This window comes from Rhincodon typus, chromosome 8 (genome assembly GCF_021869965.1).
Source record: "Rhincodon typus isolate 14 chromosome 8, sRhiTyp1.1, whole genome shotgun sequence".
NCBI lineage: Eukaryota > Metazoa > Chordata > Chondrichthyes > Orectolobiformes > Rhincodontidae > Rhincodon > Rhincodon typus.
The window spans coordinates 21,274,639-21,282,585 of NC_063339.1; the positions used below are offsets into that span (position 1 = coordinate 21,274,639).

Genomic DNA, 7,947 nt, shown 5'->3' on the forward strand with positions numbered 1-7,947 from the left:
TTACCCACCACAGACATTAGTCTCACTGGTCTTTATTACACAGGCATTTCCCTACATCCTTTCTTAAATAATGGCACAACATTAGCCACTCTCCAATCTTTGGGCACTTCACCTGCAGCTGTCGATGATACAAATATCTCCACTAAGGCCCCCACAATTTCCTCCCTAGCCTCCCACAAAGTCCTGGGATGCACTTCATCAGGTCCCGGGAATTCATCTACATTAATGCATTTTAAGGCTTCCAGCATCTCTCCTTCTGCAATGTAGACTCTTTTCAAGACATCAGTGTTTATTTCCCCAAGTTCCCTGGCATCCGTGCCTTTCTTGACAGTAAATACTGATGAGAAATAATCATTTAGGATCTCACCTATCTCTTGTTGCTCCACACATAGATGACCTTGTTGATCTTTAAGAGGCTCTATTCTCTCTCTGAAGTTACTCTTTTGCCCTTCAAGTACTTGTAGAATCTCTTTGGATCATCCTTGATCTTATCTGCCAAAGCAATCTCACTGTCCCCTTTTAGCCCTCCTGATTTCTCTGTTTAGTGTACTTCAACACTTTCTATACTCCTCAAGGAATTCACATGATCCCAGCTACCTATACATGTCAAATGCCTCCTTTTTGTTTCTTGACCAGGGTCTCAATAACTCTAGTCATCTAGGGTTCCCTACTCTGGCCAGCCTTACCTTTCACTCTAACAGGAACATGCTAGCCCTGATCCCTCATTAACTCATTTTTGAAAGCTTGCCACTTATCAGACATCCCTTTGCCTGCAAACAGCTTCCCCCACTCAACTATTGAAAGTTCCTTTCTAAGAACATCAAAATTGGCCTTGCCCTAATTTAGAACTTAAGTCTCGAGCAATCAGAGTCAACAACAGCTGGTTTAAAATTTAAACAAAACTTGGCAGTTAACTGTCTGTCATCATCTAACTGGTGCATTCTCCAGTGGCAACAACTCTACCAATCAGAATCTACATGTCAACCAGTCAGTGCTCTCTTCTACAAATGTTGTTTTCCCAATATGTTTGTATTATATGTGAATTGTCTTGATGAGTGCAATGTGAAAAGCTTCCACAAAATGTGATTTTCTGCCTCAGTAGTCAAGTTCTGTACTGCCAAATGATGAGTAAGTCATTCATTTAGCTGATGAATTAAATGCAACACTAATACTTCCCCAGTATTATTTTATATTCCCATTTAGAGGGAAAAAATCTTAGAAAACACCAACTTAATTAATGCCTTTGATTACTCACTATTTACTGGAGAGTGAGGAAAGATACAAAAAAACTTCTTCCTCCTCTACGCTAAATTTCCAAGTTAGCACTCATTCATAGTCATAACAGATGTACAACACGGAAATAGATCCTTTGGTCCAACTCAGCCATGACGACAAGATATCCTAAATAAATCTAGTCCCATTTGGCCCATTTCCCTCTAAACCCTTCTTACTCATATACCCAACCAGATGCCTTTTAAATGTTGTAATTGTACCAGCCTCCATCACTTCCCTGGCAGTTCTTTCCATACACGCACCATCATCTGTGTGAAAATATTGCCCCTTAGATCACTTTTAAATCTTTCCCCTCTCACCTTAAACTATGCCCTCTGGTTTTGGACTCCCCCACCCCCAGGAAAATATCTTGTTACTTACACTATCCATGCCCCTCATGATGTTATAAACCTCTATAAGGTCACCCTTCAGCCTCCGATGCTCCAGAGAAAATTGCCCCAGCCTATTCAGCCTCTCCCTATAGCTCAAACCCTCCAACCCTGGCAACATCTTCGTAAATCTTTTCTGAACCTTTTCAAGTTTCACAACATCCTTCTTATAACAGAGAGATAAAAATTGCACACACTATTCCAATAGTGGCTGAACCAATGTCCTATACAGCCGCAACATGACCTCCCAACTCCTATACTCAATGCACTGACCAATAAAGGTCTTCTTCACTATCCTGTCTACCTGTGACTCCACTTTCAAGGAACTCTAAGGTCTCTTTGTTCAACAACACTCCAGAACCTTACCATTAAATGTATAAATCCTCCGCTGATTTGCCTATCCAAAATCCTCTCACACCTAATCTGCAGTGTCTCTGCTCTCACTCTATCTGTTCATAAAACCCATCTGTGTGTTTGTTCCAAACTTGATTGGAAATAATTAGTCTGCGGTGTTGGTATTAATTTTATTTTCCATTAAAGATGATTCAGTGTCACCCATTTCATGCTGTCAGCCAAGATAAATTTGTACTGCCGCCCATTGTATGTAAAGTAATGGTTTGATACATCATTATAAATTTGTCAATTGAACAATGAGTGTATAAATGTCTTTTAGAGAAGGAAATCTGCCATCCGTACCTGGTCTAGCCTAAATGTGATTCGAGTCCCACAGCAAAGTGGCTGACTCTTAATTGCCCTCTGGACAATTAGAGATGGACAATAAAAGCTAGCATAGCTAGCTAATCCCACATCCCATGAATGCATAAAAGAAAAATAAACTCAGGAAAACATTTCTGGGTTGACAGGTGAGATATTTAATTCACTGGTCCATTTCCCACTTAGAGAAGCCAATGAAAAGTTAAAATCTCAGAAACAAATGTTTCATCTTTGGCCCATCTTCACTTGAATGGCTAGACTTTTTTCTCTCTTGTTTTGTGTTCTTTCATTTTTATATTCAATTTCCACCATTTGTATTTTTTTCCTTTGAGGTAAATATCATTGTCTTCTCATGACGTCTTCCAGAGTAAGAATTACGAGAGAACAAGGTGCAGGGCTGGATGAACACAGCAGGCCAAGCAGCATCATAGGAGCAGAAAGGCTGACGTTTCGGGCCTAGACCCCAGTGAGTTGTCCCAGAGATTTGGCAAAGGAGCTGGTGCAATTCAATCACAATCCTCACTTGTTGATGTGTTTTGCTTGAATTTTTCAGGCTTGGTGGTTATTGAAGCCCTGGTCTTATGGTCATTATTTAAATAATAAGTTGTAAATTTGATAAACATATGAATGTCAATTACTTGAGATGGACATAAGTTAATGAGTTTGGGGGAGGGGGTGTCCTTACCTCTGAGCCAGAAGATTTCAGACATGTGTAAAAACATCCTTGAACAAATTGATTTGAAAGTATCGCTGTAAGCTAATAGGATAATAGATTTAACCTTTAAATGTATCTGACAACAATCACCTGCCTCCACATTAATCCTGTCAACTCCTATTGACTTGTGCCCTTCCTTCTTTCATTTGCCTCTAACCTCAGAATATCAACAGGTCTGCAAAGTCTTTACAAATAATGGATATCCAAATAGCTTCGGCCATTGATACCTGGCAAATAAACAACACCAAGAAGACAGTGTACGCCCCAATACATTGGCCACCCTACCTTATATTAGAAACACATCGGAACTGACTACAAGACTCCTACGACCTCTTGGAATAACAATAGCACACAAACCAACTGCAACACTTCGCCAGTTAATCGCAAAGATGAAAGACCCCATACCCATAATGAGCAGGACAAATGTGATATATAAAATACTTTGCAGCAACCGCGAGAAACAGCTCTTCATTGGAGGCTGGACAGCACTGAAGATGTCGCCTAGAAGGGAGACGAAATGTTTGCACAAAAACCAGTCAGCTCGGCAAACCAACCAATAACTCCAACTACAACCTGAAATACAGAGCTTCATTAAAACATTAAACCTATCTATCTCTGTCTTAAATACAGTGAATGACTTGGCCCCCACAGCCATCTGCGGCAATGAGTTCTACAGAACCACGACACTCTGGCTGAAGATATTCATCCTCATCCTCATCCTACTAGCAGAAACATCTTCTCCCTGTTGACTCTGTCCAGGCCTGTCAATACCCTGTGAGTTTCAGTGAGCTCCTCTAAACTGCATCAAGTGCAGACAGAGTCCTCAATTGTTCCTCACACGACTAACCCTTCATCATGAGGATCAATGCTGTAGACCTCCTCGGACACTCTCCAATGCCAGCACATCCTTCCTTACATATGGGGCCCAAAACTTCTCATAATATTCCAAATTCAATCTGACCACAACCTTATATAGAGGCTTATAGATCCTCAGCAGTACATCTCTGCTCTTGTTTTCTAGCCCTCTTGTAATGAATGTCAACGCTGCACTTGCCTTCCTAACCACCAACTGAACCTACATGTTAAAATTAAAAGAATCCTGAGTGAAGACTCCCAAGTCCTTTTATGCATCAGATTTCCCAAGTCTTTCCCCATTTAGCAAATTGTCTACACCTTTATTCTTCCTATCAAAGTGCATAGTCTCATACATTCCAACATTGTATTCCATCTGCCACTTCTTTGCTCTCTCTCCCAATCTGTCCAAATCCTTCTGCAACCCTCCCACCTGCTCAACACTACCAGTCCCTCCAACTATTTTTGTGTAATCTGCAAGCATAGCAACAATGCCCTCATTTCCTTAGTGCAGATTGTTAATGTATAACATGAATAGTTGTGATCCCAACACTGAATCCTGTGGAAATCCACTACTTACTGACTGCCATCCTGAAAAAGACCCCTTTATCCTTCCTCTCTGTCACTTTCCATCTACTCACTGGATTTATTCCAATGAAGCTTGAGCCTGTCATGGTCCTGGTGCATTATCTTTCAGCAAATTTTGACTCTGTTGGATTTCAATCCCATAATGTCTGCTTATACTTTTTTTTAGTTTTTACACATATTGTATGAGCAAACTAGTGTGCATTCAATCGGTCATCCATAAAAGCCTTCCAAGAATACCATTTCCTACTGCAACTGTGTCCCTGATAAGTACGAATGAGATTGATTCAAACTGATCTGAAATGTTTTGACTTACCAGCATTTAGAAAATATTGGCAATGAATAATACATCAAAGCAGTTAGACGTTATCCCTCTAGGAAAACTGAGCAAAAGCCAACAGGAGAACAAAATTAGAAATTACAGCACCATCTGCAGATGAAATCAATAGTTCTTGTTTTATTATTTTTGCTGACTCAAATTTCCCTTGACGAAAACAGAGAAACCTTTCCCCTTTGATAGCTTCCTGCCTCAACAAAAACATTCCCCTCTGCACGGTCACTGTCACAACAGCAGCACTGGTAATCTAATCTGGTGGCTGCTGATTGTCCCTTTGAAATCTCCATTATTAAACTGCTAGAATCTAATTACTAGACAATTTGCCCTCTCACAGCCCAGTGATAGCAGGAGGCTGTGTACTGAGGCTAATGCTTTGTTCAGAAGCCACGTAAATTCTTCATTTTTTTTTGCTGTACAAACACCGCTTTGAAGACGCTTAAAGCATCCTTGTCCTTGCACAAATATTCCACCTTGATATCTTTCTAAGGCTCTTTCTTCTTTTTTTACCCCCTCCAAGCAGCAATTTGTGATGGGACCCAATTCTACTGCTGCAGGCTTCCTTCTGGTACCTTGCCAAACAAATATTCCTCACAAGCGAGATTCAAAGTAAGTTCTGGCATGGTAAGGAAAGTTGGCTAGACTTCAAGATGTTCCAAACTACTTTACAGCCCATCAAGAATGTCTGAAATCCAGTCACTGTTACAGTGGAGAAAACACAGAATCCAATTTGTGCATAGAAAGGTTCTTCCGACAGCAGTGAAATAAGATATAATATTTATTGCATATTCTTGCAGAATTGTCACCGGGGAGAGCTTTACTGCCTTTCATAAAATGGTGTAATGTGAGCTTTTACATACAACTTAGAAGCCTTGGTTTAATCTCATGCCAAAGACTGAACCTCTAACAGTGCAGCATTCCCTCAGTGTTGCACTAGAGCTTTTGCTCAGATCAAGTGTCTTAAGTAAGATTTGAAATCACATCCTTTTGAGAGCTCTGCCATTGATCGGTGAATAATTCACTAAGGAGTATTTAGAAACTAATGTTGTTCATATTAACATTAACATTAAAGTAAATACAAGGGCATTAGGACAAGCCCTGTCACCTCTCTAATGAAGTGGTATTTGGGGGATGGATGTGGTTTTACTTAGCATTACAGGGAAGCCCCATCCTAAGCTGTTTGCTGCCAGAGGTTGGATTCTGGAAGATATCATGCTCCTGCCTATGGGGATCAAAAACAAACTGAACATTCCCAGCTAATGCCTGACAATTGGTTTTAAGCAGCCTTTAGCTGAGCCAGTTAGCTACATTGGTAGCAAGTGGCCAGACTTGCTGAATCCACAGCTCACCTCCACCTGAGGAATGGGATGGAGCCAGGGAATCTCCACTTGCCTGGATGTGTGCAGCTGCAACACTCAACTTCAACGTCATCCAAACACTTTCAAATTTATGTTTATTAATCAAGTTCAAACTCAAACTCACTTCTTTCACCACTGATGCAAAGTGGCAGCAGTATATACCATCTACAACATCCTCTGACAGCACCTTCCAAGATTGTGATCTCTGTTACCTCACAGAACCAGATACTTTCCACAAACTTGGAGCAACATGGTTGCCACTTCACTATCTCCTGAGTAAAATCCTGGTACTCTCTTCCTAACAGCACTCTGTGAATGTACATATACCCAAAACATTGCAGCAATTCGAGAAAGCAGCTCAGTGTCACCTTCCCAAGGGCAAATTGTGATGGACAATAAATGCTGGCCTAGTCAATGAAACTCAAATGTCATGAATGAATACAAAACACCACCATGCCAACCAGTAGTGCCACATTTAATGCCTGCTCGACTCTGCTCTTGTCCCAGCAGTAGCTCATTGTTATTCTCCAAAGCAACTTCAAATCAGAAAGATGCAGCCTGTGAAGATTTTTCTAAAAACACGGTCGCAGTCAATGGTGTGTATTTCAGAGTTCAGACTACCCTGTATTTTGTCATTCTGTTGGAAGTGAACGCTATTGCTTCCATTGGATTCCTTCAGGATTTCAGAAGATGTCATGGCATAGATCAATGCAGCAGAAAGGAAAAAAAAAATGACTTGACGAGCACTTGCATAAATAAACATTTAACAGTTCACCAAAAGTTACGCAAACACAACTTTTAAGAGTGTATATATTTTGCCAATATTGAATAGGAGATATTGCAAACATAAGGTGCTCCATCTTAAGGTGACAATATATTAAAGTAGAATTAAAGCATGTTCAAAGGGAAAGTAGTTTTACTTTAGTCAATGAAACAACTTTAACAAAATAATCAATATTGCTAAATGTAAATGACTGCATGTGTCATGTCCCTGCACTGCTGTGTGTGGTCCATCAGCACAATCTAAATGAAATATTCTGTAACAGTTATTTTGCTGGCTAGAAATCGGGAGCTTCAGCTTTAGATAATACAAAGAGAATAATATTGTCTGTAACTGATTTAGGAGTGCTCATTCGAAGCTATGTTTTTATCCAAACAGCATCTATCTACGTGGGTTTTTTTACTTTATCAAACCCTATGTCTTTCATTATTAAAAACAATCCACAAAATTTTAAATCGAAGTGTCATATACATATTATTCTTTCCCCAGGGGAGTGAGCAATACACTGAGTTGGAATGTTATCCTTTCAAGCCTCAGTTTGGCTCAATTGGCAACAACACTTGTCTGAGTTAGGCGACTGTGAATTCAAACCTCACTCTAGCAGTTCCGAACGAGGCTAACACCTTTCATGCAGTGTCAGTTTTCAATTGCAATGTTAGCCCCATTTGCTCATTCGGGTGAATTTAAATTATTCCCTTGTGTCATTTGAACATGTTCACACAAGTCCTGATCTGCATTCCCCCCATAACCATCATCACCAGAGACAGGCTACCTAGCCATTTCAAGCCGTTTCGCATTTGTGGGATCTCAAAGTTCATATTCAGGCTGCTGAATTCTTCGAAAACTCGACAGTGATGGCACAGAGATAGTAGGAACTGCAGATGATGGAGAATCCGAGACAACAAGCTGCAGAGCTGGATGAACACAGCAGGCCAAGCAGCATCATA

The 7,947-nt window shown here is 40.4% G+C and overlaps 1 long non-coding RNA gene across 1 annotated transcript in view; it reads right to left on the reverse strand.

The window, feature by feature from the left end:
- LOC125483688 overlaps window positions 1-7,947 on the reverse strand; it is a 227,389-nt gene that overhangs the window by 202,425 nt on the left and 17,017 nt on the right. The gene's annotated exons all lie outside the window — the stretch shown is intronic.